The sequence below is a fragment of the Prionailurus bengalensis genome, unplaced genomic scaffold, assembly GCF_016509475.1.
Source record: "Prionailurus bengalensis isolate Pbe53 unplaced genomic scaffold, Fcat_Pben_1.1_paternal_pri Un_scaffold_68, whole genome shotgun sequence".
In the NCBI taxonomy this organism is placed as follows: domain Eukaryota; kingdom Metazoa; phylum Chordata; class Mammalia; order Carnivora; family Felidae; genus Prionailurus; species Prionailurus bengalensis.
In genome coordinates, this window is record NW_025091168.1 from 155,491 (window position 1) to 169,094 (window position 13,604).

Below are 13,604 nucleotides of genomic sequence, written 5' to 3' on the forward strand. Positions count from 1 at the left end.
AATAAGTTCAAAGAAAAAATCTGCAGGCAGACTTTTCCCCCTCAGCAGCCCTTGGGCAATGTCATCTCCCTCCTCCAAAACACAGGGATTGTGCAGAATTGCCACCGCACAGGGTGCTCTGGGAGTACGTGCGACAGTTGTGACTGCTCGTTTTGACCAAAATAACCTGCTCGGGCACAAACTCTATCTCCGTTAGTGGCTAATGAGTTCCTCTCAAGGTGCTATGGTTTAGCCTGTATTAGCAGATTAACATGGTTCAAAATATATCTAGTGAGGGTTGGAGGCTTGAGGTTTGTTTTGTGTTTGTGTTTACATTAAAGACAGTTATGCCTTTAATCAATCAGAATTGTTCGCCGTGAAACTAAACTCCCGCCAGTCCGCACCTGCTCGCTTCAGCCTGAGGCAGTCTGCTGTACGCTTCCATCACGTCGACGGCTGATGCTGTTTCCCACCCATTCGACAGGAGCCGTTCTTTCTAGAATGTGCAGCGGAGAGAAAAGGCAAGGTACGAGGCACTGTTGCACAAATCCAAGGCACTCTTGGAGCACATGAGAACTTGTCTCAGATGACTCCTTTTTCAAAAGCCCGTCCCAGCCCCCATCTTTCTTCTTTATCTTTTCCAATTTTCTACACCGAACATGCATTGTTATCATGGGAGAGAAGTCACTAATGTATATTTAAAGAGAAATAAAGGAAGGAACTCCTCCGTGAGCAAGAGTGTTTGAATGCGTTCGAGGGGTAAGGTGACATAGCTCACCTATTTAATAGGGGCAGGGGTGGGTGGTGTCTCTTCAGCAAAAAAAAAGAAAAAACCAAACAAACTAAAAAACAATAAATAAAAGATATTTAAAGTCTCTATTACAGATTCTAAGAAACGTAAGGGACGTGTCAAGTACAAAGTTTGGACCGTGTTTGGATCCTGTTTCAAACACACCACCTATAGAATTTTTTTCTGTTTTTTTTTTTTTGAAACAACTGGGGAAATCCAAACACGGACTGTGGAGTAGGTGCTACGGAGGAGTTTCGGCTGATGTGTGAGGTTCAATAATGATGTTACCATTATCCCGGGGTGGGGGAAGAAAATGCTTACTGGTAGGAGATTCACATGGAAGTATTTATGGGGGTAATGCTATACTCTCTGGATGTGCCTTAAAATATTCCAGTGACAACACCGACGAGAAATGGGGATAAATAAAACAATATTGAAAGATGTGACTCACCAAAGTTGGCTGATGGGACATGGGTTTTCGTCCTACCGTGCCCTCTACTTTCATGTTGTTTGAAAATATGCATACTGAAAACTTGGAATAATAGGGTATGGGAAATGTGAATGTGTATTTTCCAAACCAAGATGGCGGCCCAGGTCTTGGACTTCTTTAGCGTGACGAACCAGTGGGCCACGTGGAACCCCAGCTGCCTGTTCAGGTGGGCACTCGACAGGGCTTCTCACATTCTCTGATCTGAGAAGGGAGTGTGCCCTTCCCTGGGGGGTTAAGGGTACCAAAGGATGTCCCCGCCCTGCTCTCCGACCTGTGACTCTTAACGGCTTGCGGGTCTCCACTCCCGCCAGGTCACACTGTCGCCTCCGCAGGTTTTCGATCGCGATCTGTCCGAACCGGTCGTCCGTGTTCACCTGGGAAGGGAAAGAGGAGGCTGGGCAATGCCAGAAGGGCTTCTCGAATACGCAAAATCAGACAACAGTATTCTGTTTCTGAGCCGTCAAGGCCGATGTTTGCTAATAGCCAGTGCAGTCAACGGAGTCGGGTGCAGGCACGGCACGTAGGGCCGACGAGAGCGTCGTCTGCTGCCGCCCCCTGCGGGGCAACCGGGCGGTGTGCGCTCGGCCTGGGAGCCGGTCAGACCACTGACCGGCTGCTCCACAGGTAGACTCCCACGTGCACGCCAGGTGCAAGAGGGTTTACTCCGCAGCATGATGTGTAACGGGCCCTATGACGGAAAGGACTCACATGCCCATCCGCTGGGGTTAAAGCAGCTGTGGCATGGTCGTTTAATGAAATATTGCATTGCCATGAAAACAGCAAGAGGACATCCAAGTAGAGGTAGGTACAGATGTAGACACACATACAGACACAGATACAGATGTGGAAAGATTCTCAGATAACAGACTCTCGAAAAGTACAGTACAGAGGGATGTGCATAACATGCTCCTGTCTGCCCTTAAGAAAAAAAAAATCTCGGGGCGCCTGGGTGGCGCAGTCGGTTAAGCGTCCGACTTCAGCCAGGTCACGATCTTGCGGCCCGGGAGTTCGAGCCCCGCGTCAGGCTCTGGGCTGATGGCTCAGAGCCTGGAGCCTGTTTCCGATTCTGTGTCTCTGTCTCTCTCTGCCCCTCCCCTGTTCATGCTCTGTCTCTCTCTGTCCCAAAAATAAATAAACGTTGAAAAAAAAAAATCTCTAGCTACATTTACATATGCACAGAATAATTCTGGAATCTGGCAGTGTTGCTTCCTAGGTTGGAGGACTCACTAAGGTCCGGGGTAGAAGAGAGACTTACCTTTCCCTGCATACCCTTGTACTATTTGATTTTTTTTTGAAGTTTTGCATGTGGTGTTACTTATCTAATGAGAAACCACTTAAAACCCCCTTCTTACAATGTTTATTCGTTTTCGAGAGAGACAGAGCATGAACGAGGGGAGGGGCAGGGAGAGAGGGAACCACAGAATCCGAAGCAGGCTCCAGGCTCCGAGCTGTGAGCCCAGAGATCGACGTGGGGCTCGAACTCATGAGCCGTGAGATCATGACCTGAGCCAAAACCAGATGCTTAGCTGACTGAGCCACCCATGTGCCCCCCATTTACCACTTCAAAAAAACCATTAACGTATCTATACGCACAAATGTCACAAAACGTACGTAATACACTGCGCACTATTATTACTTTGTCCCAAAACGTCAACAGTTTACTAGACGAAATGATTCCCAGAGCTCCTGTGACAACGGTGGCAGGCAAGAAGCAGCATCCCTCTCTCTCGGTGGACGTGTGAGGCTTACGTGCCACGGATGGTCACACTGGGTGCCTGTGAGCACGTGCTCCGTCGTCTTCCTGCCTGGGTCTGAATCCTGGCCTGAAACTTACCAGCCGTGAGGCCGTGCGGCCGTGGGCAGCAAGCTGTCCAATCCCTCTGTGCTTCGGTCCCCTCACCGGCCACACCCGCCACACCCCGGTTACTGTGACAAGTCGGTTAATACAGGTCACACTCATGGAAGGTGCCTGCTATATAGCAAGCAACTTCTACAAGTTCGCTACCCTTATTATATCAGTACTGAAATCTGCATCACTCAGGGCGCCTTGGTCGGTAAGCGACCGACTCTTGATTTTTGGCTCAGGTCATGATCTCACAGTTTGTGGGTTTGAGCCCCGCACTGGGCTCTGTGCTGACAGCATGGAACCTGCTTGGGATTCTGTCTGTCTCTCTCCCCCTCCCCTGCTCGCTCGCTCGCTCTAAAAAATAAATAAATATTTAAAAAAATTTTTTTTCATCATTCATGTGGTCTTTGTCATTTTAAAATACTGATTAGGAAATCACGGAAGGCATGTGAGCAATTAGTACACCTGAGGAGGCTGATGGTTTGCATTTGTTAGGAAATTGCTGAATTAAGTTAAAACGGACACATCCCCAGGCTTGCTCCCAAGTGACTGGGTCCGTGGTCAAGATTCACTTCATCCACCATTGCTATATGATGTTGAATAAGAGAATGCACGAATGAAACAAGGTGAACAGAGCAGGGTGAACACCCACAATGTGTGAAAACAAAGCAGAATGCAGGGGCACCTACGTGGCTCAGTCGGTTAAGCGGCCGACTTCGGCTCAGGTCACGATCTCACGGTTTGTGAGTTTGAGCCCCGCGTCGGGCTCTGTGCTGACGGTTCAGAGCCTGGAGCCTGTTTCAGATCCTGTGTCTCCCTCTCCCTCTATCCCTGCCCTGCTCGCGCCCTCTCTCTCTCTCTCAAAAATAAACAAACGCTAAAAAAAATAAGATAAGTTTAAAAAAGAAAGCAAGCAGAATTCATTTTCCCCTAGTCCTGGTATCCTGCAAGCAAAGACAGATTCCCAGGACTTTCAGAAGCCAGATGAGGCCAGCTACCACTATGTCCACTCACCAGGACTGAAGACTGAGTCTGAGGAATGCCCCCAGTTACACAGAGGGAAGGAAGAACACTCCACCGAGAACCACCTCGACGGGAATGTGGCCTGGAGCATGAAGGGGTGAGAAAGTCAACCAAGGTCTAGCCTTAGATCTGTCCATAATTATGTGACACGGGGCAAAGCCTTTACTGCTCTCATCCGTAATGGAATTTAAAAATAAAATGAGATGAAAAAAATAAAATCAATAAACTTAAAATGAAATCAGCAATAAAATTAGCCACCACGTATTCAGTCACGTGCCCCCCGCTACACATCATCTCATGAACTCCCATAGTAGTCCAGAGAAGTTATCCCTTTAGAAACAAAGCCCTGGCGGGGGCACCGGGGTGGTTCAGTTCCTTGAGCGTCCATCCCACCCCTGTTTCGGCTGAAGTCATGATCTCACAGTTCGTGGGATCAAGCCCCGCGTCAGGCTCCAGGCTGCCAGCACAGAGCCTGCTTGGGATTCTCTCCACCCACCCCCACCCCCTACCCCCACCCCGCTCCTTCCCTGCTCATGCTCTCTCTCAAAATAAGTAGTGAACTTTAAAAACATAAATCAAAAACAAAAACAAGGACCTGGGGCTCAGAAAGATCCAAATCACAGCTAATACCTGCTCAGCAGCCGGGCAATCCTGAAAACGCTCCTGTACAAATTAACTCGCTTAGTCCTCACTACACCCTATTAACGTCGGGACTGTTATTATTCTCATTTTCCTGATAAAGAGACGGCACGGAGAGGTTATGAAACTTGTCCAGGTCACACAGCTAGGCAATCTACCTCCAGAGCATGGACTCCCAACCACCCTACAATTCTGCCTAAGGGCACCCGGCCAATCATAAGAGCCAGGGCCGGGACTCGGACCCACGCTGAATAATTCCAAAGCTCTAAAACAGAACCCTTCCCACCACATCAGAAGAGAAAAACAGGCAACCAGCGGGCCAAACTCGGGGATCTTACAAATTAGGAATTTTACAGTAAAATTCTACACTGTAGCTTCTCCTGAAAAATTGGGGGTTCTCAACTCCAGACTCCCATGTCCACATGGGAACAACGAGGTGGCACCGAGCAGGGGTGAACTGTGGTTCACCAGAGTCCCCAGCACTCCTGTCTGCCTTACACCTGGCCAACTTCCTCCACTGCATCACCTGCCTGCCTCGGAAGGGATCAGGGTTCGCTACCCTGACACCCATGTTAGCCAAAATTCCTTCCATCGCGATCTATGACTCTGTAATTAATACAACGGTAAAATGTGAACTTTACAAAGTTTTTGTAAAGGCCAAGAGAGAAGTTCCAAAAACCCTGGCTGCGAGTTTGCAGGAAGTTAAGAAATCAGGAACGCTGGGAATTGCTAGAATCGATTAAAAAGGAGATGTGTGTGTGGCCAGAGGCGGAAGGAAAAGAGTGAGTGGAAATTTATACTGAGGTTGCTGAGTATAACCAGCCAGCACGCGAACGCATACAGCACGCAAAGGTCTTGAGCTTCCTTTTACCTGTTCGTAGTTTATGAACATAGCTGTCTCAAAACCGTTAGCTGCCCACTTGAGAAGGTCGGCCGACTGCTCCGGAGTCATGTAAACCAGCACGCGTTCCGTTATCAGCAGTGTTGGCAACTTCAGAGAAGAAAAAGGCACATAAGTATGTATTCATCAAATCGGGACTCTAACGGCAGCCACGGATAGTGCTGGCAGGGCAGGAAAACCCTGGGGTGCACGCCGCAGGAAGAGGAGAAGCCCCGAATAGCACGTCAACTATCAGGGCGGTAAGAGGTGGAGAGCCCCGTTGTGACCCAAAGTTTCAGACCGTAACAACCTGAGCACTGAGCAAGGTTTTGTCTGGCTTGCTCCAAATTCTCCCCCGGCATGCCCGCACATGGTGACGAGGTGGCCCTGCAGACCCCTTGCTCCGAGGTAGTCTAGTTCCCTTCCCCTGGAATCTGGGTTAGGCCTGTAACTTGCTGTGGCCAACACAACAGTAGCAAACACGACGCAAGCGGAAGCTGAAAATCACTTGCACGTTGGCCGTTGCCCTCTTGCTCGGAAGCCTGAACCAGTGTGGCAATGAACCCAAGCTGGCTTGCTATCGGAGGGGAGGCCCTGTGCGTGAGAATGAGGCATCCGCATAGGAGGGAACCCCAGGGGATCTCAGCTACAGGAGTGAACCCCAGGGGACCTCAGCGGCAGCCGGCTCCAGTGGAAGAACCACCCAGCTAAGCCCAGTCCAAATGGTCAACTCACACAATCCCGAGCAACTTGTGAACTGCTCTGAATTGTGAGTTGTTCGAGACCGCTGAGGCTGCAGAGATTTTGGTACACGTCAAAAGCTGACTGATAAAATGCAGAAATACTGCTGTCCCTTCAACAGAATCTAATTCTTCTTACACAGAGTTTTATCATCAAGAATTAAAAACAACACGAACAGTCTTCAGCAAATGACACACTAGTATGCGGTCTGAGTTACCAGACCCGAAGTAACGAACAAATTACGAAAGAGGAAAAGCAATCAACTCCTACAGAAATCTCTAAAAGCTTTACATGTTGGAAGGGAACACAGGCAGCCCTAAATTATGTGATTTATTCTAAATTATCCTAAATTCTGCTGATTTATTCCTGCTCCTTCTGACTCCTTTACTGGATCCTCCTCCTTCTCTGCCCCTTTACGCTGCTGTTCCTCATGGCTGGTTGCTAGTTTTCTCACAAAGCAAGTAGGTTATTTTGGCCTATTTTTATTGGCGGGGAATTTCAAAACAAGTAAATTGTCTGAACTGAAAATACCCAAGAAATTTGCTGGAAAGAACATCGTGTACGCTAGTGTCAGAATGTAACCCATGCAGTTAGACTCAGTGCCTGGACTCATGATCGCCAGAGAGAAAGGCTACCCACAAATGCTGCTGGCTTTGACCTGACAGTCCCAACTATCCACTGTTACTGTTTATCAGGATTTCCTTTTTTTTTTTTTTCTTTTTTTGACAAGGAAATGTGGTATAACTCAAGTGACTTAAAAATACACATCCAGGGGTGCCCGGGTGGCTCAGTCGGTTAAGCATCCAACTTCAGCTCAAGTCATAATCTCACAGTCCATGGGTTCGAGCCCCACATCGGGCTCTGCTCACCGCTCAGAGCCTGGAGCCTGCTTCGGATTCCGTGTCTCCCTTTCTCTCTGCTCCTCCCCGGCTCGTGCTCGCACTCTCTCTCAAAAATAAATAAACACTAAAAGAAATTAAAAATATATATCCAGGTGCGCCTGGGTACCTCAGTCAGTTGAGCATCTGACTCTGGATTTCGGCTCAGGTCATGATCCCAGGGTTACGGGATTGAGCCCTGTGTTGCGCTCCATGCTGAGCATGCAGCCTGCTTGGGATCTTATCTCTCTCTCTCGTTTCCTCTACCCCTCTCCCTGACTTGCACATGCTCTCTTTCTCTCTCTCTAAAATAAAAATATATGTATGTGTATACAAATACACACACACATATATATGTATATATCTACAAATGCTCTCTGGACCCAACTGGGTCATGGTACAAAGAATGAGAGAACTAAATCCAGAGGATAGACAATGAAGTCCAAGTTGCAGATGAAGTTGAAAATCAGAAAGAAAAACATGAAAAGGAAGTTTAAAGTAAGCATTTTTTTTTAAACTGAGTCTAAAACCCCAGATTATATCAATAGGAACGATTAGAAAAAATGAGTGAGTGGGGAAAAAAATTTCAAAACCTCCATAGGTTGGTAATTAGAGAAAAACAGTCCCAAAAACGTTTTTATTGATTTAAAAATTTTTTTTAATGTTTATTTATTTTTGAGAGACAGAGCACAAGCAGGGGAGGGGCAGAGAGAGAGGGAGACACAGGATCTGAAGCAGGTTCCAGGCCTCCAGGCTCCAAGCTGTCAGCACAGAGCCTGACGCAAGGCTCGAACCCACGAACCATGAGATCATGAACTGAGCTGAAGTCGGATGCTTAACTGACTGAGCTACCCAGGTGCCCCTCCAAAAACCTTTTTAATGCAAAAGGCACCGACTATTACATACGGTATTACCACATGGGGGGAAGCCAGGTGGAGAAGGCTACGTGGGAATTTCCTGTACAGTTTTTGCAACTTTTTTTTTTACAAATTTGAATTATTTGAAAATGAAAAGTTAAACACGTTTACAGTGTAGTTTTAAGAGGTAGCTTCGACAATATTCAAAACAGGATTAATACTTTTCAGAAGAGAAGTCTAAGCGAAGCAAAAACAGCCCATGGAGGAAAACACAGAGCACAAATGAACCCCAGAGAATTATGGATGTAATTCTAATACTTGTGATAGCCGCTGTTCCTTATGCATTTTGTAGATCTCCAGAAGTGAGGCAAACTTGCCTATCAAGAGCTCCCCTGATTAATTTTTTTTAAGTGTATTTACTTATTTTGATTAATTTTTTTTTAAGTGTATTTACTTATTTTGAGAGAGACAGAGGGCAAACAGGGGAGGAGCAGAGAGAGAGGGAGGGAGAATCCCAGCAGGCTCTGTCAGCACAGAGCCCAATGTGGGGCTCAATCTCATGAAGCATGAGATCACGACCTGAGCCGAAATCAGAAGCTGGATGCTTAACCAACTGAGCCACACAGGCATCCCAAGAGCTCTCCTGATTTGTAAGTGATTATTTCCCTGGCTATGTAGCACATTTGCCCAAATGGTGTGTTTCTACGTTCGCAGCAGGTTGCTGCTGGTTACCACTGCAACTGTAATAATCTACAGATTATAGCTTATGCGCCAATTTCCGTTCAACTGCTTTCACACGCATACTTAATATAATCTCCAAGCTGTCAGCGCAAAGCCTGACAAGGGGCTCGATCTCCCCAACCGTGAGATCATGACCTGAGCGGAAATCAAGAGTTGGACGCTTAACCAACTGAGCCACCCAGGCGCCCTGCAGTTGTAGGTTTCTATACATATAATTATCTTCTCTCAAACTTTATGGTATTAGGCATCAGTATGTTATAAAAGCAATACACGTGATTCTGATGTGAAAACAGGAGAAACATTGCCTCTCAAAAACTTAGAAAACCTCCCTCATAGCCATGAAGTGATAAACATTTCAGAATTTAAAACGGAACACGGGTCTCATGCTGCACTTTCACCTGACCTTATTTCGTATTCGCATGAAATCACAAACGCGTAAGAGGTTAAAACAAGATCTCACTGTGGATTCATGTTCCATTTCTTTAGCTTCTCTTCGAGTTCAGGTGAATCTCGGAGATCTGCTCCAATAATGGCATAGCTCTTTGAATCCAACAGGTGTCCATCTGGAAAGCCAAGAAGAGATTATCATCTCAACAGAAATTCATCCAGAGATGATCATTTCAATGGATTTCTTTTCAAAATTAAATTATTTTTCCTCCATTACACAAATACATGTCCCACTGCAAAAAGGAAAAAAAAAATCAGGAAGGAGGAGGGTGGAATGAACGAAAATCACATCGTCCAACTAGTAATGTTTTGGTATAGAACATTCCCGTCTTTCTTCTATACATACAACATAAACCCATACACACAACATAAGCACGTTTTCTGTCACACAGATACGTACACACACATCACACAGGAAAAAGAAAACAGGGCCAATTCTTCTTTTGAAAACTGCTTTTCCTACTTAACAGTAATATCGATGACATCATCGTCTGTAATGATTTCCCAGCATTCCATCAGTGGATAAAACGACTTACTCAGCCGAGCCCTCACGATTAGGCCTGTGGTATCTCCAAATTTTCTCCATCTGAGGCAGTGCGATGAGCACCTTTGTATAGACCTCATGAAGCACCTGTCCGGTTAAGTAGGTCTCTGGGAGTAGAATTAGGAGGTCAAAGGGTGACGTATTTAAGTATTGGTACCGGTCGGCTGGCCACTCTCTAAATGTCGTGCCAATTTGTGAGACACTATGTTTAAAAGAAAATAGCTTCTAAAGTATTTACAGATACAATGATAACATTTGCTTGACAATACTCCCACAGAGATCGGACAGCATGGTTTCTATAGTGGTTCTCGAGCTTTGGCAGTCATCAGAATCACCTGGCGGGCTTGTTAAAACAGACTGATGGCTTCTACCCCCCGGGTTTCTGATGTAGCAGATCTTCCAGAAGTAGACATTTTCTCAAATTCTTTCAAAAGCTAGACATCTGTATTGCCAACAAATGCTCCACAGTGGTGATGTCACTAGTCCAGGACTACACTTTTAGAACCACTGGTACGGATGAAATTGGCCACAGTTAAAAGTTCAGTGATGGGTACATGGAGGTTCATTTACTTATTTATTTTTTAAAGTTTATTTATTTATTTTGAGAGGTGGGGGGAGGAGGGAGAGCGGGGGAAGGGTGGAGAAAGAGGGAGAGAAAGAATCCCAAGCAGCCTCTGTGCTAATAACACAGAGTCCAGTGCAGGGCTCAAACTCATGAACTGTGAGATCCTGACCTGAGCCCAAATCAAGACTTGGCCATTTGACTGACTGAGCCACCCAGACGTCCCCCTTGATTTACTCATTCGGACTGACTTTTCATTGTGTGCCCATTTAGATACTTTTAAGTTTCACCTCATGCATATTTCAGCTTTAAGAAATGATCAATTTCAAGATGCGTATTTTTTCTCAGTTTCACATTTCTGAAATGAGGATGCATCAGTCAATAACGTTTCGGTTTAACTTATCAGCACCTTTTCTTTCCTGACGGTAAATAAATAGTGCGATTCTTGCAATCACAGCCTCAAAGGTTTAATGAAATAGGGCAATTTTTCAATGAAAATGTGTCAGTGTTATCATCGCCTATCACTTTTCTCAAATTTTCACTCACATTTGTATTTTCATTAATATTTATTTCAACTGTCCCTCTCCCAGTATGATGGCAAGATCAAAAACTATCCAGGCCAGGACTAGAAAATTTGCCTACACAAGACACAAACCCAGAGTTAAAAACCAAGTGAAAGGCTAGGAAAGAAATCTGCCAATCAACAGTTGACGAGGGATTTATATCAAAGAACATTGCTTTATGTTGTAAAGGATTCCTATAAATTGAAAAGAAAATGAAACAACGCAACTGGAAACTATATGAGCAAAGGAAATTTACAAAGAAATCCCACAGGCCAACAGAAGGAAGGAAGGGTACTCCGTTTCACCAGCACGTTCAAAGTTATAAAAAATTTAAAACAAACAAAAAAAGTTACAAAAAATTTTTTAATTCATAGATTTGGCAGACTGGCAGGAATTTTTTAAAATGGTAGTAGCCAGTGTTAGCGAGGGTGTAGAGAAAGAGAACCCTCATCTACTCTAGTGAAAATACAAATTAGTCGAAAGGGTCTTGAAGCACGGCTTGGCAGTAGCTATTAGAATTCATAAGGTACAATTTTTTGAACCGGCAATTCCTGCAAATATGCACATATAACTAGGCTTTCTACAAAACTGTTTCCCAGGAAACCATAAAGAAGGCGGCAATCTAAAGGACCATCAGTAGCGAATACGTTAAGTAAAATGGAATTTCCATGCAGAGGAGTACTACGAAGTCACCAGAAGTAACGAGGTAGATCTAATATGGCAACATGAAGACAGCCGTGATTCACTAGGATGCACGAAGAACAAGTTTCAAAACAGTACGTGTAAATGATTCGCTTTACTAAAATTATACATAAAACTGTATTTATTTATTTATAGAAGTATAGATTCACTCTTTCAACAAATGCATGTTGATCTACATCGTATATATTTATTTATTCAATATATGCATACATTCCTTCAACAAAAATTTACTGAACCTTTTGCGGGCCGGGCACGGGATTCTATTCACATGTGTATTTTCTTACGCGTGATATTTACCTGCCTCTAGGTACACTGTCCATCCACAGGAGAAAACACCCTGCACGGTGGTTATCGTGGTGGGGGGAGAGATTACGCAGGGTCTTTACTTTCTACTTGACCTGTTTCTACACTGATGGGTCGAAGGCAACGCAAAGGGCTAACCCTTTCATTACAGCTAATCCTTCTGACGCAAATATTAACCAAATACACAGAAAAGTATGACGGCTACAGTTTAGAGAAAGCAGATGTGCCAGCCAATGGCAAAGCCTGAGGAGGTTCTACTTAAAATTTGTACGAGGGAAACAAAGGATGGAGGAGATATTCGTTTCTGTGGGAGTCTGTTCACTAGGAGCGTGACGAGGGCACTGTGCTGCTGTAGAGGCCTGTCTAGTTGCCTGACGTTTCCTGTGTTGTCTGTGCCCACCATCTAAGGCCATCCTCTCTGAGCATGTTTTCTGACCTGAATTATTAATAAGCCCCTTGAACTTCTCTGTCAGACACACACTGAACACAATGGAACATTCTGGAAGAGTGTTTGTGATCTTAGTTTTAAAGGCTTAGAAGGGAGGAAAGAGTTGTTGGAAACACTCATACTGAAAACTTACGGGGAAAAACTGAGCCCCGGGGCCAAGGACCTAACGTAACAGGTGAAGCGGGTCAGGTACGAGACAACAGTGGTGGGGATGTGCATTCCCTCTCGGCGAAGCAGCCATGTAGGAGTCAGGGTCTGAGGCTGCCGGACTGGATTTTTCCAAGGAAAAGATTTTCGGGAAAAAGCTCCTATATTTGAAATGTTTGCAACTCACTGAAATGTTTTTCAAAAGATTTAAGATTGGGACCTATGGACATCTAAGAGGGGCCATACAAAAAATTGTTTCAAGTTCCTTCACAGTAAATGTGATGCAGAAGTATACACCCTGTGACCTCATGTGCACACACGCGCAGACTCAGATGCGCAGGCTCACACACACACACACACACACACACACCATCTTTAAAAAGAAAGGGGAAGAAAAGCAGAGAGGTAGCCCATACTGTATTACTTAGGTTAAGGGTACTTGCCAATTTGCAGTGTGTCCTCTGAATGTAATTCTATAATGGGTTGTAATAAGAAAGGCTTGTGTCTATGGGAAGATGGGAAAGAGAGAGAAATGAGTCAAGTAGCTTAGTTAGTGAAAAAACGCAAACACCCACTACCGAAATGGCCAATAGGTACCGCTACTGCTCAAAGCAAGGGCGACTCCAGAGGGCCTGCTGCTTAATCACGTCTGACCCTAGGCACACACATGAAAAATTCAGTGGATCAGCTGTCAGAGTAGGTCAGTAAGCGTTACACTCCGAACCTGACGTCAAGTCACAAACTGATCATGAAACACTCAAGACGTAGAAATCGCCAAAGATAGGCTAGCGATATGTTTCCAAACGTTCCAGTGTTTTCCAAGCCATCTCTCGTTTCCTGCTTCTGCTCACTCAATTAAAAATTTTAACCATTATTAATCACAGACAACTAAACAAACAGATTCCTACTCAGACCTGACGTTCAGTAACGTTTCTGTGATGACTCTGCTCTCCTCCAGAATGTGCAAAAAATTAGACAGCAGAGAGCCGATTTCAGTATCGCAACCACCATACACACATCTTTC

The 13,604-nt window shown here is 45.2% G+C and overlaps 1 pseudogene; it reads right to left on the minus strand.

Annotated features, from left to right (window-relative positions):
- Nucleotides 1–1,553: 1,553 nt before the first annotated feature.
- The window catches only part of LOC122478463, a 38,017-nt pseudogene continuing 25,966 nt past the window's right edge, over nucleotides 1,554–13,604 (minus strand).